Source organism: Giraffa tippelskirchi, chromosome 6, assembly GCF_054371585.1.
Source record: "Giraffa tippelskirchi isolate mGirTip1 chromosome 6, T2T-mGirTip1v1.2.pri, whole genome shotgun sequence".
Lineage (NCBI taxonomy): Eukaryota > Metazoa > Chordata > Mammalia > Artiodactyla > Giraffidae > Giraffa > Giraffa tippelskirchi.
This window is the reverse complement of record NC_137280.1, coordinates 60,314,702-60,340,546: the sequence shown is the minus strand read 5'-3', so window position 1 is coordinate 60,340,546 and position 25,845 is coordinate 60,314,702. Positions and strand designations below refer to the sequence as shown.

The 25,845-nt window shown below is 44.2% G+C and overlaps 1 long non-coding RNA gene across 1 annotated transcript; it reads left to right on the top strand.

Moving 5' to 3' along the window:
* Nucleotides 1-23,305: 23,305 nt before the first annotated feature.
* LOC145509670 (uncharacterized) lies at nucleotides 23,306-24,761 on the top strand. The gene is made up of 2 exons (XR_014056291.1): nucleotides 23,306-23,427; nucleotides 23,574-24,761. It is a non-coding gene; the product is annotated as an uncharacterized LOC145509670 (long non-coding RNA).
* The last annotated feature ends 1,084 nt before the right edge of the window (nucleotides 24,762-25,845 follow it).

Genomic DNA, 25,845 nt, shown 5'->3' with positions numbered 1-25,845 from the left:
TTTTCCCAGGATCTCCCCCGGGAATCGTTTCTCCGACAGAATCTCCTTCTTTGGGTCCCCAGGAATTTTTGCAATAAAAATAGCTCGTATGCAAAACTTTCTTACCGGCTTGCACCTGTTTGTTCCGTTTTTGCTGGTGTAGGGTTTGCTTGTTAACAGTGCATAAAATTAGATTCTGGCCTAGGAGGGGGGTCTCTTTCGCGAGACCCTCTGGCACCTGAGGCTTGAGCTGCCCGGGCAGGCTTTTAAAGTATTCTGTTAAGAACTTGCTGGATGACTATGATCCAGGTCATGTCACATCTTTTTCAAACTCATTTGGTACCTACTGTCTAAAATCCTAATCTGTTACTTGCCATCAATATCAGAATTTAGGGATGCTGGTTTTTTTTTTTTCCTTCCTTCAAGGGTGTGTCTGAAGAGTGAAAGAAAAAGACGTCCCCAACTCTTAATATTTTTATATTGCTTACTCTTGACTCTTCCAGGTCATTTCACCATTTCCCCACCTTCCCTTGAAAATGATAGCTCTCAATTTGTTTCCATGGAAATTACTGAAACCTTAAGGAAGCTGTTCCTATTTGAGGCTGCACCTCCCTTTTGCTGGTTAACCACTTAGGAGGGGTTTCTATGAGCCAGGTTTCCTCTGCGCCCCGCCCCTCCACTCCCCGCTCCTGCATTACCTCCTTCTTCTGGCTGGGCTAGTAAGTAATAGGATGGGAGGGTCATGGCTGAACCAGGCAGGGTAAGCCCCCTGGACTTCACTGAGTTCCCATATCTTAAGGGCACTTGGATCGCATGGGCACTATGTGGGCCTCTTATGTGCCTCACAGTTTTTAAATTGTTCAAAGTTCAGCATGGATTCAACCTTCTCTATATAAACAAACGAGGGAATAAAACAAGGGTAACTTTTGCCTTAAGTGCTGTGATTTGATTTCAGTTTGCTTTATGTGTAGGTGGAGCAGGCAGACCCTTATCTGATATGATTCAGGAGATTTGGAACCAATAATTATAGGGATAATGTTTACTGAGTGCTTTGTATATATACACCAATTGCTTCTGAATCTTTTTTTTTTAACTGAAGTATAGTTGACTTACAATATTGTATTAGTTTCAGGGGTACAGTACGTAATTGTTACAACAGCCCTTAGGCAAATGTTTTATCTTGGGTTCCTTTAGACTTTTAGTATTATTGAGGACCCCAAATAGCTTTTGTTAACCTGAGTTTTATACATCTTGATGTTTACCGTATTAGAAATTGAAAAAGTTAAAGCACAGGAATTTACAAACACGGTTTCCATTTGCCATCAGAAGCAATGACACCATATGTCATGTAGCCTCTGGAAAACAACTGTACACTTTAGAAAGAATCAGAGTGAAAATGGTAAGTAATGTTTTAGTCCTATAAACAAAATAGATTTGACTTTGAGGACCCCCTGGAACGGTCTTGGGGGCCTTCAGGATCCCTGGATAAGATTTTGAGAACCACTGTTAAGGTAAGTTATTATTATGTGCATTTTACAGGTGAGGAAGCCAAGGCTCTTAGAAATGTAGTAATGTGTCCAAGGCAAATGGAGGGAGCAAGGATTTACACTAGATTTTTCAGAGGCTAGAGCCAGAGTTCTTAATGATTGTACAATTCTGCCTTTTATTAACAACCCAAGCTCCACCCTCAGACTAAAATAGCCTCCAGTGCTTCCCAGGACTGCTATTATTAGCAGAAATTATCTTTCAAGCCTCTATTATGTATCAGCCCTTCTTACGCATCATCTTGTTAAATCCTTACAACTACCTTCCCTGTGGGTATTCTCTCTCCCATTTTACAGATGAACGAACTGCAGTTCAGAGAACTTAAGAAGCTTCTTCAAAGTCACTCAGCCAGTAAGCAGAAGAATCTGGGTTCAAATCTTTGGTGGCTTCAAAACCAAGGAGAGACAGAGGTCTGTTACTGTGATTCATAGAAGCCAGGTAGGGAGGAAGGAGCTTCTGATCATGATTTGGTGAGAACTAGGCCTGGTTAAAGCAGAGACATTACTTTGCCAACAAAAGTCCGTCTAGTCAAGGCTATGGTTTTTCCAGTGGTCATGTATGGATGTGAGAGTTGGACGGTGAAGAAAGCTGAGCGCCGCAGAATTGATGCTTTTGAACTGTGGTGTTGGAGAAGACTCTTGAGAGTTTCTTGGACTGCAAGGAGATCCAATCAATCCATCCTAAAAGAGATCAATCCTGGGTGTTCATTGGAAGGTCTGATGGTGAAGCTGAAGCTCCAATACTTTGGCCACCTCATGCGAAGAGTTGACTCATTGGAAAAGACCCTAATGCTGGGTAGGATTGGGGGCGGGAGGAGAAGGGGACGACAGAGGATGAGATGGTTGGATGGCATCACCAACTCGATGAACATGGGTTTGGGTAAACTCCGGGAGTTGGTGATGGACAGAGAGGCCTGGCGTGCTGCAATTCATGGGGTCGCAGAGAGTCGGACACGACTGAGCGACTGAACTGAACTGAACTGAACTGAACTGAGGCCTGGTTAAGAAGGCTTAAAAATTTAGAAATGGCAGGAGGAGAAGAAATAAAAAGCAGCATTATCCTTATGGGACCCTTAATCTAATGACAACAAATCCACACTGGCTTGCAAACTCAGAAGAGATGTGGTGGGGGTGGCAAAGATTTGGAATTGAGATGGGGATTGTGGGGTCACCACTTCCAGCTATCTGATCCCTGCATTCACATACTAGATAAGCATTTTTCTAAGTGAATGAAAAAAGAAAACAGAGAAACAAGAAAAAGAAAATATCAGCAGTCCAACCAGGCACTGGTTATAATTTTGATATATATCTTTCCATATGTTACATTTATTTACTTTTTCCATTATGAAACTCTTAAGAGAAATGAAAACTGTTAAATATCAATTTACCAACTGTAGCATGGAATGGCCACTACTGACACGACTTAAAACAAAGCGAGACAGAGTGTGACCTTTTAGAACATTCAGATTGCTTTACTGAATACCTGCTAGTGAAAGGAAGAAAGGAGGCATGCTAGACAGAGGCTGTCTCCTTCCATGTCTGCATCTCCCCACCCCGTGGCTTGATATAAAATGTCTCGTGCCCTGAGATCACCCCGTGGCATTGGTAGCATTGGAGCTGGGACTTGATGTTTTCAAGTTTACAGCAGGAGCTTGGCTTGGCAGAGACTTGATCCTGCTTGGAGTGGAGAGCTAAACGTTTACCAAATGGGAAAAACTCAGAGCTTATTTTTAATTTGATTTTTACAGTCTGGTTTGATCCTTGCATCATCTCTATAAGGAAAGCAGAACTGGCATTATCGTTCCCATTTTATAGAGGGGGTTACTGAGGGTCAGAAAGGTCACATCATTAGTTCAAGTTCACAAACTAAATTCTGAACCACAATTTAAATCCAGGGCTTGTAACTGAAAAATTAATTCTATTTCTATGCCCCATCTTCATCACTTTTTATCATACCAAAAGGGGTCTAAACGTGGCTCCTATCAGATATTGTCTTTCTTTCCTTGCAGAATCCTGGAGGAAAATTATTGTATCTACTTATGCATTTATTTGGTTGTATCCCTACTAGAATGTAAGCTTCCTACTGCCAGGTACTTTGTTTAGTTCATTGCTGCTGTATCTCATGTTTAAACCAACATGGCATATCCAGGTGCACCACAAATGAATGCTGAATGAATGAAGGAAGGAATAAATGCACTTCTTGTCAAGGTTTATCCAGTTATAGGGAGCCAATTCTTTTCAAGAGTATCTGCATCTTCTGTTTATCTAGAGTGACCTTAGCTAAGCACATCAGTTACCAGGATCAAGGCTTGTGTTTCTGTGGTGCACAGGCTTTGTGTCTGGTGAGACACGGCATGGGTAGTCAGTCCTCATTTGCATTCTCAACATGAGCAACATTAGCAATAGAAAACCTTGCATCAAATCTTTTGAACCATTCAAGATGACTTATGATAAATTCCTTGATAACTCATTACTGGGTTGAAATATACACATAATTCTAGAGTAAAAACCCCTTGCAGTAAATGAAAGTTTCATGGGGTATGGTCCATGCTCTCCCAAGATGGCTGCAGTCAATCCTTTCCCTCCCTTTATGAAAGACACTTCACCATTAACAGATGGAGTTTATCTCTCCTCCCCTTGAATCTGAACTAGTCCTGTGATTGCTTTGATGCTATGAAAGTGATATTCTGAGACATGTGAGCCCAGACCTTATGAGTCTGGCATTTTCTGCTTCCTTCCTCTTGGAACCCTGCTGCCATGTTGTGAGAAGCCCAAGCTTCAAGGGGAGGCCACATTGCAGAAAACCAAGATGCTGGGGACAACAGCCCCAGCTGATTTCTGGCTGATTCCCAGTCAGACTTTAGCCATATGCGTGAGCCATCTTGGGTGTTCCAGACTAAATGACCTCCCACTTGACTGTAGCCCCAGTTGACATCACATGGGGCAGAAGATCCACCCAGCTTAATCCGATCAACCCACAGAATCATGGGAGATGATAATAAAATGATAGCTGTTCAATACCGCCAAGGTTAGTCTATTACATAGCAATAGATAATTGAAATGGGAGGTGTTTTCTTCATGTTTTCGTTTGCATGTATGTCTGAATATTCCAGCTGTACTTCCCACTGATCTCTGTAGGATGTAGCATTCTGAGATCACAGAGAAAGCCAGGCAAGGGATTGGAGGGACTGGTCCATGATGCCTGCGCTGGCCACTCCTCTGAGTGACAACCTTTTCACAAAAGGGTTGTGATATTAGTTGTTTTTCACAAAACAGCTGAATTCAGCCTAAGAACCAACCCCACCCCCCAGTACACACAAACACACACATACACACAAAACACACACCATCCCAGATCCTAAGCAGATGAATACTCTTAGCACAGTTACTCAGTACATGCTGGAGTTTAGTTCCTGTTTGGTGTTGCCCATATCTCCATTCTTCAGAGACATGCATTGTGATAGGGACTCCAAAAGCTGCTGCATGAAGACACCTTGAAGATGCCTCTTTACTTGGTTTCACTTAGTCTTCACAACTGTCTGAGTCGGTATATCATTTCCCTAATTTGTAGGAGAAGACTAAGACTCATAGAGGAGTTGGACTTGAACTCAAGTTTGACTGACTGTAAATCCTGACTGCTAATCTTGATTGCTTCTCATTACACCTTTGTGTCCTAAATTAGCTCATTTACAAACCACCTTCACAATTTTTGCCCCAGAGGCGTATGCACTACCCGTAATATTATTTGACATTTTATATTCAAAATTAAATGTATGTATTTATTTAATAATGATGATAATAATAAGCTTTTTATTACAACGGGAAAAGGAAATCCAACACTGATTGTAACAAATGAAAGGCAGCAACAAAAACAATCCATAGAAAGAAAGAGTACTATTAAGCTAGCTAGACACTTTCATTTGCAGAAGGTGGAGCCAGAGGGTAAAGGTGTAGAAAGGTGTTAATAACAAACCAATAACTTTTTCTTGAGCTAATTAAAAGGATGTAAAGAGAACTGCAACAAAATAACTTTCTTTCTGAATCAGGACCATTTAATGCTATATCCATGCATCATTTAAAACCATGTCTTGTAACATTGTCCTCTAAGATTTAGCACTGGATTATTTGTCACTCTCTAAATTTGCTATGGTCTTTTCCGTCTTTCTAAGTCCTGCACCCTCTACTTGGAATGCCTTCCCTTCTCCTCTATGCTTCAAGACTCAGAGCAATGTCATTCCCTTTGGGAAGCTTGCCTGCATTCTTCCCAAGAGAGTTAGTCTTGCCTCCTCTGAAGTAAACAGGGTATTTATTGCATTTTCTTTGAATTAGCAATTATTGCCCTGTAGTCCAGTCACTTCTTTGTATTTGCTACATTCGCTTGACTGTAACCCCTTGAGTATGTGTATTTTACCAGCCATCTCTGTGTCCTCATTTCTTGCCTAACATAGAATGTAGGGTAGTAGTATTCTAAGATACTCTAAGTAGTATTCTAAGATACTCAAGATTCCCAGCCCTGCTTATTCAACTGAGCACTAAGGTACTGCTGTGAAAGAATTTAGAAACCTAATTAAAATATCAAATCAGTTGGCTTTATAATCTGGAAATTATGAAGATTTCTGGATAGGCTTTGTCTAATCCTATGAGCTCTGTAAAAGCAGAGTTGGTTGAAGAAGAATTCAGAGATATTCACAGTGTGAGAAAGGATGATTCTCTGCTGCTGAGGTGGAGAGGTCACATGGCAAGGACCTGAAAGCTACCTCTAGAAGTTGAGAGCAGTCCTGGGCTGACAGTCAAGACAACAAGGACCTCAGTCCTGCAACTATAAGGAACTGAATTCTGCCAATAACCACTGAGCTTGAAAGACCCAAGATATAGTCTATCTTGGTATATGTCCCATGGAAACTTGAAAAGAATGTGTATTCCTCTGTTATTGTGTGAAGTGTTCTATAAATGTTTATTAGATCTTGTTGGTTGATGATGTTGTTGAGTTTTATACCCTTGCTAATTTTTATCTAGTTGTTTTATAAGTTGAGAAAAGGCTGCTGAAATTTCCAAAAGTGATTGTGAACTTGTCTAGCTCTCCTTTCCATTCTATCAGTTTTTATAGTTCCTTTGTTTGGTACATATACAATTACCCTGTTTGGGGTTTGGCAACCCACTCCGGTATTCTTGTCTAGAAATTTCCATGGACAGAGGAGCCTGGCAGGTTATAGTACATGGAGTCACAAAGAGTTGGACACGACTGAGCAACTGAGCACCCACAACTTCTTAAATCTGTAATTCTATGTTGTTTTATGAAATTTGGGATGTTTGGGGCATTATTTCTTTGATAGTCTTTCATCCTTCATCCAGTGGAAATCTGGGCTGCTCACTTGGCCTTTGCAGGCACCGTTGAGGTTGGGCCACAGTGTTTTTCTGTGTTGTTTGACTGGGGTAGAGATACTTATGTCTTAAAAATTTGTCTTGCTACTCTGTTCCTTTTCTGGTCCTTTGACTAGAGAAAGCAGGCTTTGGTTGAATTTCACTGGGTTTTTTTCCTCAGCACTTCTTGGTACCTGTAGGTTGCTGGTTTTGTCAACTTCAACCTTGTGGTGTATGAAGCAAAAGAAAACCCAGGGAAATCATGGCCGTGTCATTCCTCAGATTCTGAGATTCCTAATTGGTCTGCTTTCTTCTCTTCATCTTTCAGAGTCTGTAGGTTTGCAAATGGTTTTGCTTGTTATATCCAGGGATTTTAGTTGTACTTTGCAGGAGGAATAGGGAAAATTATGTCTATTCCATCTTTCCAGAAGCATAATTTCTAAGTGATGGAATTTTAAAGCCATTTTTATAGGATTACCATGTATACTTGAGGTCTCTATGGTGAATCTACTGTTACTACTTTACAGAGGTTGCTCAGCTCCTCTTATGAAGGGAACTAGGTGTTGTGGGGACATCTTGACTGGAAGACTTGCCTTAGATGTACCCTGTATCTTTAAAGGATCTTGATCCATTTCCCTTTTAGAGGAATAAAAGAAACATTTCCATCTGCCCACCCCCTTCCCCCGCCTCCACTGACCCAGGGTTTCTGAGCTTATCTTCCACGTTTGAATCCCATTTCTTTCTTGAAAGTCTGAAGCTTCCTGTGTGACAGATGTGAACAGCACACTAGAGAAGAGGTCAGTAGAAGCATCCTGCTGTGTGTCCTTGGGCAATTCATTTCAACTTTCGGAGCCTCAGTTTCTCTGTCTCAAATTGAGGAAAGATGGGGATGGGTCCAATCAAGGTTTTCAAACTTCAACCATTTATCCAGCACCAGCTTGAGTTTGTCATGAAGGACCACCTGCTTCTTTGTATATGGAGTACTTTCCTCCAAATTGACTCACTTTAAATAGGAAATTTCACATTGCCATGGAATGTGTGCCCCTTTGGGCAATGTGACGGAAGAAAGGTCATGCTAGCTTGGCACACCCAGGACCAGCATTTAGTCTCAGAGTCCTCTGAGGTCCCTATCCCAGCATGAAGGAGATGGTGGCTGGAGCTTGTCATTTCAACTTGCCACCTCTACCCTAACCCAGATTCTGATAAAACATGTCCTCCTTGCAGTGGTCCACTTATGGAAAACCTCCAAGCACAGTTGTCATGATCTCTGTGGAGTATGGTGGTAGAGGGGAAACTTGCTTTGTTTCACTTGAAAATTTCCAAGCATGTCCCCTCTCACTGCATCCACTTCTAAGATGCTTAATTAAAAATATCTCTTTTATTCTCAAACATTTTGGAGCAGGCATTAAACATCATGGCACTGCCTTTCATGCCACTCACCCCCACCTCATGACAGGATATTGTTTGCCAACATAGTCACTCTTCACATAAAAGTGGATTAAAATTCATCTCTTCTGGAGCACTTGGGAGGAGAACTTCATGACACCTCTTACAAATATTAATAATTGGAGAACCCCAGGGCATTCAGCACAACTGGGATTTTTTAGCTACCCAGGGCTAGAAACCAGCCAGTCTCTCCCAGATCCTCTCCTGGGATATGACTCTGGGAAGTGCCTGGGTGGGTGACCACCCTTTTGGGAGCCCAAACACTGGATGGCTCCTTGGAGGGCTGGGAAAGCACGTCCCAGACTTGTTTCCCCTTCCAGTTCTTCTACTGCCTGTCTAAAGTGCTCTATCACAGTGTTTTGAAATGCCCAAATATGAGGTCAGTATCCCTGCCTTTTTTGTTCATTGCCACATCTTTAAACACTTTGAATTGTGTCCGGCTCCGGCATGATGACTCAGTGAATATTGGTTGAATGAATAAATTCTGTAGTTGTCTTCATTGGACTCCAGATTCTAGTAGGCAGGAACCATTTCTGTCTTGTTGCATCTCCAAGGCTTAATACAATGCTGGGCATGTAGTATGTGATCAATAACCATCCACTGAACAGAGCTGCTCCTTAGACCGTGCTCATTCATTCCTTTGTGGAGTCGTCATGGCCTTGCAGTTGGAGGCAGGATTCAGAATCAGGAGGTTTTGAGCATGGATACGGACTCAGACATCCTCTCCCTGAGGGTTTGTGGTAAGTACTTGAACTCTTTGACCCTCTGTTTCCTTTGTGAATAACAGGTATAATGATCCCCATCCAGTTTCTCCAACCCACGGATGGTTGAGAGGATTAAATTGAAGGCACATGGCACTTAATAATTGGCAGTTATAATTATTGTTGCTGTTGGTCTAGCTTCTGTTTCTTATGCAGATAGGCATGCCCATACCACTTGGTTGGGTTTTAAGTGGAAGAATTAACCTGGTGATGTGTCAGGGAGAGCTGGAGAGAGCCTGAGCTGTGTATCTAGCAGTGGCCTTCCGTCTACAGCCCCCAGGGGTGCTCTGGGTGCTTTGAGAGTTACCTGCAGTGTGTAAAAAAGCCCATTGGAAATCCTAATCCATCCTTGATGAGATGTGTGTGTGCATTTTGAGGATGGCATTGCAGGCTGATGAGCGAGGATTAAATGGTCACATATGACTTCAAGAAAGCAATAAATCGATCATAAGATAATAAATGCTGTCTTGTAGATATTATACTCTATGGGAGTTGTGAGGGGAAATAAGAAAAGGACCCTAAATGTAGTTCCTAAATAATCCTCAGTCTTCACCGCCCTGCCCCGCCCCCCTCTCCCCCGGGCTGGGACAGAGGATAGTGAAGCATAGTGGTTAAGTCCAGGAGCTCCAACCCAGATCTCCTGGAATGGAATTTTGACTCCTCGATGGACAAGTTGTACTGTCTTGAGTTTTCTCTCTTTGCCTCCATCTGAAAAATGGAGCTAACTGTGATAGCTTCCATGTAATGTTGATTGTGAGGGTGAAAGGAAATGATTCATGTAAACAGCTGACAACGTCTGGGGCATAGTAGATGCCTCATACCTGTCACCTACCATTATTGGATAATCCATAATTATCCAATTCCAATCCATCATGTTCTGCTGACTCTAGTTTGCTGTTGGGTAACCCTGAATATTCATTGGAAGGACTGATGCAGAAGCTGAAGCTCCAATACTTTGGCCACCTGATGTAAAGTGCCCGACTTATTGGAAAAGACTCTGATGCTCGGAAAAATTGAGGGCAGGAGGAGAAGGAGGCCACAGAGGATGGGATGGTTGGATGGCATCACTGACTCAAAGGACGTGAGTTTGAGCAAACTCCAGGAGATAGTGAAGGACAAGGAAACCTGACATGCTGTAGTCCATGAAATTGCAAAGAGTCAGACACGACTGAGCGATTGAACAACAGCGACAATAGATGTGGACCTAGATTTCACTTGGTCCTGCCATGACGTTGTAACAGGAGGATGACCTCAGCCCCAGGAACACTTCCTGATGACCTCTGACTTCTATTTATACACCCCAGCACTGGGCTTGCTCAGAGTATGCTAGCATTATACCTCTGTGATGCTACCAGTTGTCAGTCACCTGGACTCTGAAATCATCCTCTGCTGTTACCATAAAGTATCTTGGAATTATAGAATTTTGGAGCTGATGTCAAAACCACAAAAACCTCTTAAGTCTTACAGACAGAAATAGTCATGACCATGGCCAATATAGGAAAGATTGGCAAAGCACAATGTTTGTAAGCCCTTCCTAGTTTTCAAAGCACTTCTCCAGAACCCCTCTCCCAGCTCTTTCCTTCTCTTCCTTTCACTGTTCTTCCTTGCTCACTCTCAGTAAGAGCCCTCTAACCAGTCTTCCTCCTTGTATTTTTGAGCCTCTCCAATCCAATCTCTAGACTGGCGAAAGTTTTCTCTCAAAGGCCAGAGAGTAAATATCTTTGCAGCCCTTCGATTTCTGTTTCAGCTGTTGAATGATGCTGTTGGCGCATGGCAACAGCCATAGGGGATCTGTAAATGAATGGGGTTGGCCATGTCTCAATAAATATTTATTGGTGCTAAAATGTAAATTTCGTAAGATTTCCATGTGTCATGAGTTATTACTACAATTCTTTTGTGTTGTCAAACTAATTTAAAAAATGTTAAAACCACTCATAGCTTGTGGACAGCACAAAGTGGGAGGTAGGCTGAGGTTGGGTTCAGGGACCATCACTGGCCCAGCTGGGCTCTAGAATGTTTTTCCAGGAATGCACTGCGACTCTTATGATGGCTGCTGCTGCTGTGAAGCCATCTGCTGAGAGGTGAGAGGCAGCAGGCGCTGAGCTAAGAGCTCCTCCTAGGATGCACCTAAACCTCACATGCTGACCCAGAAGCACTGTTTGCTTCCTTACTGCCAAGCAGAGGGCTGCCCCAGGGCACCCCACCAGGAAGTGGAGAGCCCGGATTTGAAGTGGGTGGTCTGAGCCTGCTCTCTCATCTGCCACACTGCACCCAATGCCTTTGCCTTGAGATGAACCACCAGTGTCTTCTCACTGCCCCTGGAAGGTACCCCTCGGGGTCTTTCCCACCATCCCTGGAGGCACCAGATGTTTCCATCCCCTTATGCTTCCAGCTCTCCCCTCCCCGCAAGCTCTCTGCTCCCTAGCCATTTTGCTTGTCTTCCGCTTCCTTGAACTCTCCAAGTTTATTTCTGGTTCAGGAAATTCTCACCTGCAATGCTCCTCCCTCCTCGCCTGGCCAGGCAAATGTCTGTGGATCTGAGCTTGTGTGACTGTCTCGGAAAGGCCTCGTATAAGCCCTGCGGTAGTCTCTCTCCCAGAGCCACTCTGTCTTGCTGCAGTATTTCTGACAACAAGCAGCTGGCTGCATAGCTCTGTATTGATTTCATGCCCATCTTCCCACCAGCCAGTAATCCCACAGTGCATGATGGGAGAACACAGCTCTTGGACACACCTTGCTTATATGTATTTTTTTTTTTCTTTTTAAGTGGCTCATGCGTGCATGCTCAGTTGCTTCAGTAATGTCCAACTCTTTGCGACCCCACGGACTGTAGCCTGCCAGGCTCTTCTGTCCATGGAATTCTCCAGGTAAGAATACTGGAGTGGGTTGCCATGCCCTCCTCCAGGGGATAGTGCCAACCCCAAGGATTGAATTCTCATCTCTTACGTCTCCTGCATTGGCAGGCAGATTCTTTACCACTAGCACCACCTAAAAAGTGGCTCAGATGGCAAAGAATCTGCCTGCCAGTACAGGAGACCCAGGTTCGAACCCTGGATTGGGAAGATCTCCTGGAGGAGGGCATGGCAACCCACGCCAGTATTCTTGCCTGGAGAATCCCATGGACAGAGGAGCCTGGTGGGCTACAGTTCTGATGGGCTACACTCCATGGAGTTGCAAAGAGTTGTACACAACTAATCGGCTTTCACTTTTCTTTTAGAACACTCTACTATACAACTTCCTATTCTTAACAATGACACGTGAATTCCCATGGTCGTTACCTTTATTTTTTTTTAATGATTTACATTTTAAAAAAAGCATTCGTTTTGAGGTGCTATGATTTTTATTTGTTTATTTTATTTTTTGACTGCACAGCATGTGGGATCTTAGTTCCCTAACTGGGGATCAAACCTCTGCTCTGTGTAGTGAAAGTGTGGAGTCTTAACCACTGGACAGCCAGGGAAGTCCCTTATATGTAGTTTTGAGCCCAGACCCCAGGGCCTAGCCCAGAGCAAGTGTTCTACAAATATCTGGAGAAGGGAGAATCAAATACATTTTGCTCTTAGTCTTCCTAACACCCCTGGGAAGAGAGTTATCACTCTCTTTACCATCCCCCTTATAATGGAGGAAACCTGGATTCAGAAACATCCAATAGCTTTTCCAAGGTGGCAGAAACAATAATCAAATTCAAGGTCTCTGCTACCAAGTCCAGGGACTTTTTTTTAAATGGACCGTGAACATTCCCTTATGATTATTCATATGTGTGCATATTTATACAGATAGATTTATTTCTGTATATCTGCCCACATTCAGATGATAAATATAATGAGGTAGAGCAAAAATTCCCTGTTGCACTTCTGTCTCCCTAGCATCTATGTCCTTTCTGAAATCAACGAATGGTACCCATTTCCTCTAGCTCCTGCTAGAGGTCATCCATGCATATCTGAGAAAACACCCATATTTATTCTCCTCCATCTGCATATCTGACATAGGTGGAGGCATAGCATACATGCTGGTCTTACTTTTTTTCACTTAGCAGTATGCTGAGGAGATTTATATCCTATACATGCCTACATATCTCTTCCATATCCCTGCAGATACAGCTCACTTTAAAAACTTTTTTATGCTTGGTGAGTATTTTACCATCTGCATATTCCACCATTTCTTTAACCATTCCACAGTGATAGACATTTGGGTTGCTTCCAAGTGGGCTTCCCTGGTGGCCCAGATTGTAAAGAATCCACCTGCAATGCAGGAGACCTGGGTTCAATCACTGGGTTGGGAAGATCCCCTGGAGAAGGGAATGGCTACCCACGCCACTATTATTGCCTGGGGAATTCCACAGATAGTGGAGCCTGGTGGGCTACAGTCCATGGAGTCGCAAAGAGTTGGATATGACTGAGCAACTATTTTTATTTTTTTATATTCCACAATTTATTTAACCATTCTACAGTGATAGACATTTGGGTTGCTTCCAAGTTTTTGCCGTTACAAATACTGAGTAGCTTTGTAAATATGTCCATTCACACATGTGCAAGTATATCTGAAGGATAAAATTCTAGAAGTGGAACTGCTGGGATAAAAGGTATGCTGCAATTTTTTAAAAGTCTGTCTTTTCAGTACTTTAGTCGAAATGTTGTACAGAAATGCCTCAGATGATGGAAATATTTGGGTAATATGCTATTTTGATTACTTTTTAAGATTAGGGATTTCACTTTCAATTCTTAATGAAACTTTAAAAAAATACATTCATAATCTTTACTGTCATGGAAAGGATAAAAGCCCTGTTAATCTCTTTGACCACTGTGAATTTCCAGGGTCTGATATTGATCTTCATGAATGTCAGCAATCATTGTCTGGTCAGCGATTGGGATGAATATAGATAACTTTAGCACATAACCAGGGAATTATCATTTAAATCAATTCAGTTCAGTCTCTCAGTCGTGTCCGACTCTTTGTGACCCAATGAACCGCAGTACACCAGGCCTGTCTGTCCATCACCAACTCCCGGAGTCCACTCAAACCCATGTCCATCGAGTTGGTGATGCCAGCCAACCATCTCATCCTCTGTCGTCCCCTTCTCCTCCTGCTCTCAATCTTTCCCAGCATCAGGGTCTTTTCAAATGAGTCAGCTCTTTGCGTCAGGTGGCCAAAGTATCATTTAAATAAATCCTTCATATAAAAATAAATAAATAAAAATTTTAAAGTCTGTCTGTTCAGAAAGTATGTTTTAGAAAGCATGACACATCATTTCTAAGATTCATATTGACCATGACCATGACCATGAATGGCCCATGGTGCTGCTGGGTCAATGTACTCAGGTGACCTGATGGTGAAGAACTCCCTTTCCAGGAGGATATGAGAATCAGCCCAGTGTATTCTTCCTCCAACATTTACCCTCCATTCTGGCTGCTTAATCCTCCTTACTCTTGGGTCAAAGTCTTTGAAAGGCAGGCTGCAGTGTAGGGTAGGATCAGCTTCAGCTCCAAGATCAACTACGTCAAATCTGGTATCAGCTCTGCAATTATAAACTGTGTGACCCAGGAAGGGGCTTCCTAGGTGGCTCTAGTGGTAAAGAATCTGCCTGCAGGAAACATAAGAGATGCAGATTCGATCCCTGGATCAGGAAGATCCTCTGGAGGAGGGCATGGCAACCCACTCCAGTACACTTGCCTGGAGAATCCCACAGACAGAGGACCCTGGAGGGCTACAGGCCATGGGGTGGCAAAGGGTTGGACACGACTGATGCAACTTAGCACACGTGCACACATGTGACCCAGGAAAAGGTACTCTGACCTTTCTGAGTCTCAGTATCCTCAACTGGGCTTCCCTGGTGGCTCAGAGGGTAAAGCGTTTGCCTGCAATGCAGGAGACCTGGGTTCAATCCCTGGGTCAGGAAGATCCCCTGGAGAAGGAAATGGCAACCCACTCCAGTACTCTTGCCTAGAAAATCCCATGGACGGAGGAGCCTGGTAGGCTACAGTCCATGGGGTCGCAAAGAGTCGGACACGACTGAGCGACTTCAATTTCACTTTCATCCTCAATTGGAAAATTTGGCTAATAATTGTGCCCAACTCACAGAGTGTTTGTGGTGATTAAACAAATTAATCCATGGATCATAGTAAGTATACCATGTGTGCATGTGTGTGTGTGTGCGCGCGGTCACTCAGTTGTGTTCTATTCTTTGCGACCCCATGGACTGTAGCCCACCAGGCTCCTCTGTCCATGGAATCCTCCAGGCAAGAATACTTGAGTGGGTTGCCATTTCCTTCTCCAGGGGATCCTCCCAACCCAGGAGAACCCGTGTCTCCTGTGTTGGCAGCAGATTCTTTACCATTTTACCACCTGGGATGCCCTAAGTATATGATACATGTAAGCTATTATTACTGTTAACTTTGGGGCCACAAAACCCTAAGGGACTGGAAACAGAAGGGTAAAACAATGGGTCTGGAAAGGGGAAGGAGATGGGGCAAAGTGATTGTGGTCCTAGCAGAGTACGGGTCAGCTTAAGGCCACCCAGTGCCAGGGCCGGGGTTGAGAAGCTGATGCAATCACTCCACAGGATAACCTTTGTCTGTTTCCCAGCTTAGCCAGAGCCAGTTTGGTTAATGGTTAGGTGAGTGGCACTTGCAATGTGGTGAGCGTGGAGGGCCTTCCTGCGTACTTGGGACTGGGTATAGCCAATGGAAACACCCTCTCAGAACAGCCTTGTGGCTGCCAAGGGTGGGGGAGGGAAGAATTGGGAGTTGGCGATTAGCAGATGCAAACTATTATATACAGGTTGGATAAGCAATAAAGTCCAACATATGACGTGCGTGTGTACGTGCTAAATCAGAAACTATATTCAATATCTGTGGTAAACCCATAATGGAAAAAAATATAAAAAATATATATGCATAATTAAATTACTTAGCTGTACAGCAGAAGTTAACACAGCATTCTAAATCAATTATAAAATTTAAAAAAAAATCCGCTGCAAGTGAAGGCTCCTAAGGTGGTTGTGTTTGCTCATTGCCTGGCTGTAGGCTCTTGTGCGTGGACAAGTGTGTAGGCCACACTATAATGACCTCATGTATGGAATATTTTGAGTAGGCACAAGCTTTAGAGCTGGGCAGCCCTGGGGTCTAGTTCTGCTCCTCTCCTCCCTCCACCCCAACTATCATACACCGGGGAGATAAAATAAAGACAGTAAAAAGCACGAACTCTGAGTTCAAATCCTCTCTGTGCTAACCCATCAATAGAACGTTAGACAAAGGGTTGGATGCCCCTGGGCCTCAGTTTCCTCACCTGTAAAATGGGGATGATTATCACACTGATCCGGAGAAGGCAATGGCACCCCACTCCAGTACTCTTGCCTGGAAAATCCCATGGGTGGAGGAGCCTGGTAGGCTGCAGACCCATGGGGTCGCTAGGAGTCGGACATGACTGAGCGACTTCACTTTCACTTTTCCCTTTCATGCACTGGAGAAGGAAATGGCAACCCACTCCAGTATTCTTGCCTGGAGAATCCCAGGGACGGCGGAGCCTGGTGGGCTGCCGTCTATGGGGTCGCACAGAGTCGGACACGACTGAAGTGACTTAGCAGTAGCAGCAGCATCACACTGATCTGTGTGGCTCTTGTGAGGCTGCAGTGAGATAAATGCAACTCAAGTCCTTACCCCAGGGCCTGCAAATACACTTGAAGAAATTGCAGCTGCTAGTTTCTAAACATATTTTATTGACCACTAATTGTTCTCAGTCCCTTTCCTCTGTAACCATGTCTGAGGATAAAGGCAGAGAGACTTCCGAGCCGCGTACGGTCACCACGCCAGTCTCCTGGGCTGACCCCAAGGCGTTTCAATTCGCCTGTCCGAGTCACGTGAACAGAAGACAAAATCCTTGGCGCTGTTTGTGGAGTTTAACCGTCAAGATGTCAGCCACGTCTCAGCTGCTGCTCTCCTCTTCTTGGCTTCAGAATATCCAATCTAATGACTTGGCCTGGAATCCTCAGATTTCGCTGTGAGAGTGAAATTTGCAGGCTTTTCCCAGTGGAGCTCTTGCTGGAGATGTTTGCAGGCCAGGAAAATTCTTTTCTTCTCTAATGCAAGGCAGATGCCACTTACCTAAAGGATGATGTGGTGATAGAGACACTGTGGTCGGGCTTCTTGGATCTACTCTGTATGCAAAGTTGCTGGGGACATCTGTCCATTCTACCAGGGTCTCAGTTTAATGTGTGGCCCTGAGTGTCTGTAGTCCGTGGATGTCTGCATAGAGCCTGAGGGTGCTCCGGCTTGGAAAGAGGGTTCTCCTTTTTCTCACCCAGACTTCCAAGGAAAAAGGGAGGGATGGGCAAACCTGAGGCGTCCCTTGCTCCACCTGGTACTAGGGGTGGATGGAGAACAGGGCCAACTCCGATGCTTTACTCCAAGGGAGAACTTCCAGTCCATCCACCAAAGCAATGACATTGTGACCAGTAGCAGTTGTCTTTACCTAGCTCAGGTGACCCTGTAACTCTCACTACCCCTGCCTAATTCACCCCAGGAGAGGCACTGTAGCACTGGGGGAGCTGGTGCGGGTTCAGAGTCTGAATGACTTGGGCTTGAATCCTGGCTCTACCCCTTTTTATCTGTGTGACACTGGGCAATTTTCTTAACCTCTCTGAGTCTCAGTTTTCTCCTCTGCAGAGTGGGGATAATAATATCCACTTTGTAGGTCTGTGTGAAGATCGGAGTGAAATGACATGTGAATGGTGTAAATGCAAAACATTCAAGAAATGGAAATGGTTTTATAAAAAATATCTCAGGGATCCTTTAAAGTTGTGACACAACAAGAAAATCAGCTGAGTGGTTGAGAAGGACAAAAATTGTGATAGGAATAAACTGAAAGCCGTTGACCAAACCGTGTTATATATCTGAGGTTAACTATTAATTCTCTGCTTTCCTGAACGTTGTGCACGTGCTAAGTCGCTTCAGTTGTGTCCGACTCTTTGAGACCCCATGGACTGTGGCCCACCAGGCTCCTCTGTCGATGGGGATTCTCCAGGCAAGAATACAGGTGTGGGCTGCTGTGGCCTCCTGCAGGGGATCTTCCCAACGAGGCATCCAACCCGTTTCTCCTATCTCTCCTGTACTAGCAGGCGAGAGCCACCTGTGAAGTTCCTGAACATTGACGAAGCTCATACCCAGGGGACACCAAAGTCCTTGTTCTGCTTCCTAACCCCCTTCGCTGTCTCTAAGCTGTTCTGTGCCATCCACTGATCCACTTCCACAAGGTACATTAGATCTCTGCTGATTCACGCTGAAACGGTTATTTTCTTGTACCAGAGCTAATGAAAGAGTAACCGAGAATTCTTGGTCTCCCTGTCTTATAATTCCAAACTTTAAAGAATAGAGCCTTCTCCAACTCTTGTCTGCAGCAGCTGCTTATGTTCCTATTAGCAGCTGCACAGATCCGAGCAAATGCTGGAGGCATGAACGTCCATTCTCCAAAGTCCCTGCTCCAGTGCTCAGGTGGTGTTTCCAGAGCACTTAAAAAAACCCATCCCTTTAATCTGGAAATAATTATAGACTCACAGGAAGTTGTAGTGATAATACTGAGAGGACCTTGTCCCCTTCACTCAATTTCAGTGATTACATCTTCCTTACCTATAGCAACCAGGAAATTGACATTGTGTGTCAATGTACAATGTGTGTGTATTGCTATTCATTGTTTATCATAGGTAGATTTGTGTATGCACCACTACAATCAAGATGTAAAACTGTTCCATCACCACGATGGTCTCTCTCTCTCTTCCCCTTTGTAATCACCCCCACCCCCTGTCCCAACCGTTCCTGACCCTCTGCAGTCACATGGAATCCATTTTCCAAACTGATACACCTTGGGGAATGAAGGGGAAGCCATCAATTATTATGCTGGGTCAGCAGATGTATGCTGGGATGCTTAGTCCCCTAATTAAATGAATTATTTCTGAGCTTCTCTGGTGGTCCAGTGGTTAAGCATCCACCTGCCAATGCAGGGGACACAGGTTCGATCCCTGGTTGGGGAAGGTCCCATATGCTGAGGAGCAGCTAAGCTCATGGGACACGACTACTGAGCCCATGTGCTGCAACTACTGAAGCCTGCTTGCCTACAGCCCGTGCTCTGAAACAAGGGAAGCCACTGCACTGAGAAGCCCACACACCACAACCTGAGTAGCCCTCACTTGCCACAACTAGAGAAAGCCCACAAGTAGCAACGAAGACCCAATGCAGCCAATAAATAAATAAATAAAATTTAAAATGTATTATTCCTGTGTGTGTGTGGGCATGGTTGGGGGTGTGTAGGGAGTGAAATGGGTTTCCCTGGTGGCTCCACAGTAAAGAATCTGCCTGTAATGCAGGAGTTGCAGGAGATGCAGTTTCCATCACTGGGTCGGGAAGACCCCCTGGAGGAGGGCATGGCAACCCATTCCAGTATTTTTGCCTGGAGAATCCCATGGGTCCTGGTCTGTCCATAGGTCCAGAGGAGCCTGGTGCGTCCATAGTGTCGCTAACAGTTGGACACAACTGAAGCAACTTAGCGTGCACACATGCAGGCAGTGAAGCATTTCCTGAAGCTTTTAAGCTGTCTGATGGCAAATCACCCTCCAAGAGCTGCCTGTGAGCTTTCCCCTTTGGCCCGTGGGAGTGTCTGGCTCTCCAGTGTGTGTGGCAGCATCTAATTATTCTTCAGTCATGCCCACTGCCGGATGGAGTAGCTTTTGTCCCCTGTAGAGCTACCAGGAGAGTTGACTTTAAAGACATTTTTTTGGTTTGCTTTGTCATTGTGTTTTTTTTTTTTAAATAAATTTATTTATTTTAGTTGGGGCTAATTACTTTACAATATTGTAGTAGTTTTTGCCATACATTGACATGAATCAGCCATGGGTTTACATGTGTTCCCCTTCCTGGACCCCCCTCCCACCTCCCTCTCCATCCCATCCCTCTGGGTCATCCCATTGCCCCAGCCCTGAGCCTTTGTCTCATGCATCGAACATGGAATGGTGTTCTGTTTCACATATGATAATATACACGTTTCAATGCTATTGTCCCAGAACGTCCCACCCTCACCTTCTCCCTCAGAGTCCATAAGACTGTTCTATGCATCTGTGTCTCTTATTCTGTCTCGCATATAGGGTTATCGTTACCATCTTTCAAATTCCATATATATGCATTAGTATACTGTATTGGTGTTTTTCTTTCTGGCTTACTTCACTCTGTATAATGGGCTCCAGTTTCATCCATCTCAATAGAACCGATTCAAATGTATTTTTTTTAATGGCTGAGTAATATTCCATTGTGTATATATACTGTCATTGTTTTGTATCTACCCCAAACCACCACACTCTGCCCTCTGCATCCCTAGAAATCACCTAAGTCACCACTGACTCTTCCTTGCTACTGCCTGCCCTGGACAGGTCAGAGGTTCCCAGATCCTGGCCCACGTTCTCTCACCCTGCACACTCTCGCTGAGTCATCTCATTTCACCCCGGGCCTTTAATAATCATTCAGGCTGATGACATTATGTGAGTTGATCTCTCAAGTTCTTATTCTCCAGGCTGACCTGGCCCCCTGCGGCAGGGCTTAGGATCTCCATACACAGTGGATCTTCTTCCAGCCCCTGCACATTTTGAAATGTAGTTCAAAGTTGTTTTTTTTGTTTTTTTTTTTTGTATTTTCCCCCTTATCTGGTCTTTTCTACTTTAGCTCAAGTATGGATCTAATGGATAGTTTATTCATCTGAGAAGGTTAGTGCCCCATAACTATGTTGAATAATCCTACCAAGTTGCTTTAACTTCTTAGCATGATCAGAAAAGACTTACTCTTTGATTTGCTTTTTACATTTTAAATTGATGCGAGCCCCCAGCAGGTGCTTCATGGTTTGTTTTTTTTTTCTAAAGATGGTCTTCCCTTTATTACCTTCAACGTACTCCTTTCTGCTTGTCCTTTCCCAGTCTGTTTCTTCTCAATCTCCCTTCTTGCCTTATTAGTGTTATTTTTTTATCTCCTAGTATTCTGGTTTTGCTTTCCAAGAGGGCTGCCTGAGACAACCAGTGACACAATAAATATGCCAGTGTGGGTCCCATCTGTCCCCAATGCTTTTGTCCTGTGACGTTCAGTACAGATGCCACATTCTTCATGAAACCCTGCCTCGTTTCCCAATCAGTCTTTTAGTTCTTCCAGCATTCTCATGCATTTCTTCTTAGTCGTGATTTTACTGTCTTGTGTTACATGCTCCACTATGAGACCCTCGACTCCTTGAGGATGGAGATCATACTCTTTTTCATCCTGGAATCACCTCAAGCAATAGAATTGATACTGTCCAGGATTTTGCCCTTTCCCAATCAACAGAAATTGACTAGACCGGACGAGAAATTCAGGTAAGAGTTTATTGGGGCTCCTGTGTTGGCTGCAGGAGGAAGCAAAAACGAACAGTTCCCTTGCTTGCTGACTCCCTGAGTGGGGGCAAGCTCATTCCTTACATGGATGGGGTGAGGGTAGGAGTGTATCCAGGGGTCGGGCTGGAGGGGTGGCTTAGACAGTTTGCCCACCCCTTTGTGGTGTTGAGCGCATGGGGTATGGGCAGTACCCTGCTTTTGCTTCCAACACTTGAGTTTTTTTGCTTGTAGCTCTCCAGAATGGGGGTTGGGTTTTTGTTTTTGTTTTGTCTTTGTAACTTTTAGCCTTGCCAGGTTTGCACAGTAGTAAAGAATCTGCCTGCCAATGCAGGAGCCGCAGGAGACTTGGGTTCGATCCCTGGGTTGGGAAGATCCCCTGGAGATGGGAATGGCTACCCACTCCAGTATTCTGGCCTGGAAAATTCCATGGACAGGGGAAGCTGGCAGGTTACAGTTCATGGGTTGCAAGGAGTCAGACATGACTTTTGGTCCAGAATTTGCTCCAACCACACATGCACGCATTTTTAATTCCATAAATTTTCTTTGTATTTTGTAACTCAAGGAGAGGTGTGTCCAGACGCAGGCATTGCCGCACTGCCGCAAAGGGCCCCAGGTCCAATATTCTGTCTCAGAATAATGCCTTAAACAGGGAAAATGCTTAGGAAAGACGTGTAAAAGCTCTGTGATCTTAAGAAAGTCACTTCCCCCTTTGATTTTTCTTGATTTCCTTATCTGTAGAATGAGAAAGTGCACAGGGTTGGACTAGATCTGTAAAATTTCTTCTACGTCAAGAATACTTTGAAGAAAATATTTATCTCCCTGGCTAGCTCTGCTGCTTCTAGAACTTGTCATCCAGAACTAGTCTACGTCCCTTGTAGCCTAACCAGAGAGCTGTGTAGCAACTTGTTGTGATACTCAAGTATCTCAGACTGTAATACCACATGCCTTGTCAAAGATAAGATTAAATACCACCACTCCAGGCAAGCAACCAACCACAAAAAACTAAAGAGGGGAAGACAAATACCATATATCACTTATATATGTGTGGGGAAATAGCACGTAGCCAAGATGGCATCAGTCAGGCTCTTGCCCCACGCCCTCTCGCCCTCGCCCCGTATCCTGTAAACAATGATTTTGCATGGTTATGTAACAGCTGAGAGCACTAACAGCGCCGCACATGAGGGTCATGATGTGCTTGCTTGGCCACCAGGCACTTTTGTTCCGTAGACCTATATGAGCCCCACCTGAGAAGCCCCTTTTGCTGCAGAGAAAACACATGTCTGCAGTTCCTACACCCCTTCGAGTTTTCTTCCAGCTTCCCCACTTGTGTCTTGCCTACCCTGGGTTCAGCGAATTTGCAAACAGTGAGACAGTTTGTGTAGTTGGCAGGATACCCAGCAGGATGACCAGCAGGTAGGGGAGCCTGAGGCTCCGATGGAAGGAGGAAGCCAGTGGCCACCACTTAGTATGTGGTACCTGGTGAAAGCCTGGGGGGCAGTGGACAGGTCACCAGATAGTGTTGAAAAGGCGTTACAGGTGGTGAGTTCCGGTTTGCGGACAAAGCGGCACGGACTGCCGCTGGCACGTTCGGGTGGATTTTCTTGACTTCCTTGAAGGCGAATATGGACAGTGCCTTCCATGATGCGCAAGTGTGTGAACTGCAGAAATCGGAGGAAGGGCTAGAGCAGTGTGTACACACGCTGGAGCAAGAGATGCATGGCCTTGAGGAGCCCAGCACCTTGGACTATGAGGTAATGAGGGACGATGACAGTGAACATTGTGAGACCGCGGGTCTCCACTTGTCACTGAGGCCCCAGTTGTGTGGCAGAAAGTGAAGCACGAGCAGCCTATGGCCTCTGGGAGGAGGAGTATCCTTAAGGGAACCTCCAAAGTGATGAGCTCACAACGTATCGACCAAATACTCAGGCAGAATTGGTTGACTTGGGTAAGCAGTAAACGGCAAAAGCAAGGGGAACCCTTGGCAACATGGCTTTTGTGACTCTGGGACGCAGGGGTGGACAGTATCATTTGTTCTGGGGAAGAGTGAGAATGGTTAGCCTCTATAACCACGCACCCTTTGTTGAAACAAAGGTTGCAGAACGCTAGGCGACTCATGCAAGGGGCGTGCCTCACCAAACTCACACCCTGATGGAATGGATTAACACTGCCATCTGCACCATGTGGATGAATGTGGGAGAGCTCCCGGATATCGTGAGTAAATGGTATACCTATGCCAAGTTGACCCAAGTGGTAAGAGAACTGGGCATGAAGCAGTTGATGTTTAACAGAAATACCCGAGGCCCAGATGACTAGCGTTTTACTAGTGGCAGGCAAGACGCCATTTTGAACAATACCTTGTCCGCCTCGTATATACATATATGTGTGTATATATGCACACATAGGTATCACTGAATCACTTTGCCATACACCTAAAACAGTGTAAATCAACCAAACTTAAAAAAAAGACTAGAGGGAAAAAACACTCACACAGGAGGCACTAGCAGTAAATAACCTGCCTGCCTATGTAGGAGATGTAAGAGATGCAGGTTCAGTCCCTGGGTTGGGAAGATCCCTGGAGAAGGACATAGCCATCCACTCCGGTATTCTTGCCTGGAGAATCCAATGGACAGAGGAGCCTGGCGGGCTACAGTCCATAGGATCTCAGTGTCAGACACGACTGAAGCGACTTAGCACACATACGCACACAAACACTCATATCCATACGCACAGGAAATTCCCTGGTGTTCCAGTGGTTAGGACTCTGCTCTTTCACTGCAAGGTCCTGGGTTCAATCCCTGGTCTGGGAACTAGGATCCTAAAAGCTGTGTAGCATGACCAAAAGACCAAACACACATACACTGCAAGTGTGTTCACATCTCCAAACCTTGTTGACCCAGAAGGAAAGGAAAGATTTGGCTTATTCAGGGAGAGAAGATGGATAAGGAAGGAAGAGGAGAATCAAGCACATTGATAAATATCAATATACATCTGTTTACATACATATGGCCTGCTTTGGATCCTCAACACCTTTGAGATTGCAGTTTTCATCATGTGTTGTCCTTTTCTTTACTCTCCTTAGCTATTCTTTCCCCTTATTATTTACGATTTAGACGTAAGTGTATTGTTCAGGTCCAAGATAGTTTCTATTCCAGTTTGTACAGAAAAATGTCAGCAAGATAAAGTTATTTGCATATTATTTCCTAAGAGAAAAGACATAATCTCTCTAACAACATCCCACGGTCTTTCTAAAATAAACCTTTCTTTTTAATTATTCCTGAATGGACATCTCAATCTGTTTCATACGAATGTGAAAGTGTTGATACTGATTAAGGAAAAAAGCAAAGCACAAGTAATTAGTAAGAATTTCAAATTCTTCCTCATGTTTGTATGGAGCTTCACAATGAAACGAAATATGCTTTTCCCAGTTTTATTTTATTTAATGATTAAAGCAACCTGTTGGAGAAAGTAGATGAAGTAATATTACAATCCCCGCTTTATAGATAAGAAATGTGAGGCTCATGGGAATTAAGTATCTTATGGAAAGTTACACACTTAGAAAGCAGCTGAAAAAAAAAAAAAAAAAAGAAAAAAAAAAGAAAAAAAAAAAGAAAGCAGCTGAATTCATTTATAGTCCAGATTTCCTGACACTAAGTTCAATGCTCTGTGTTGTAGGATTCCTAATATTTGGTATCAACAAATTTATATGTTCAATATTGAGGTTTATCCAAGTTTACAGTTTTCTGGCAGATATAATAAGTTACATTTTGCCTGATGAAAAGTTTTTGTTTTTATCTTTTCAGGTTTCATTATTAATTTCAGATGGATAATTTCTGAAAGCCTAGTATCTGTTAACATGAATATCAAGTCCTACTCTTTATACCCTTAGCCAGGGTGGCTGGTGAGGAGCCACATTTCACATTGATGTTTTAGGGATATTAGCCATGCTGTGGCCTGCTTTGTGCATTGTCAGTCCTGCGGACAGGGCAAAAGAAGTCCCAGTGTGACAGGGAAGAATCTTTGCACTCTAAGTTAATTGCTAAAGGGATGTTGCCTATAAGCTTAAATTATACATGAGGGCCCATCTCTGGGAACCTTGCTTCACAGAGAATGAACATTGAGCTAAAATACCTTTGTTTTTCTCAATGCATCCTGAGCAGGCCCACCTGTTCATGACTGCAGGGAGGAAGAAATGAACACATGCCCTCTGGGGGCTGATGGGAACCGGGAGGTGTTTGACTTTACTGCCTCCCCTTGTAGTATTAAAGGAGCCTGAATTCTAACTCAGGCAAGATGGTTCTTTGGGGCAGGAATCCACCATCTTCTCAGTTGGCTTTCCAAATCATCATTCCTTGCCCCAACAACT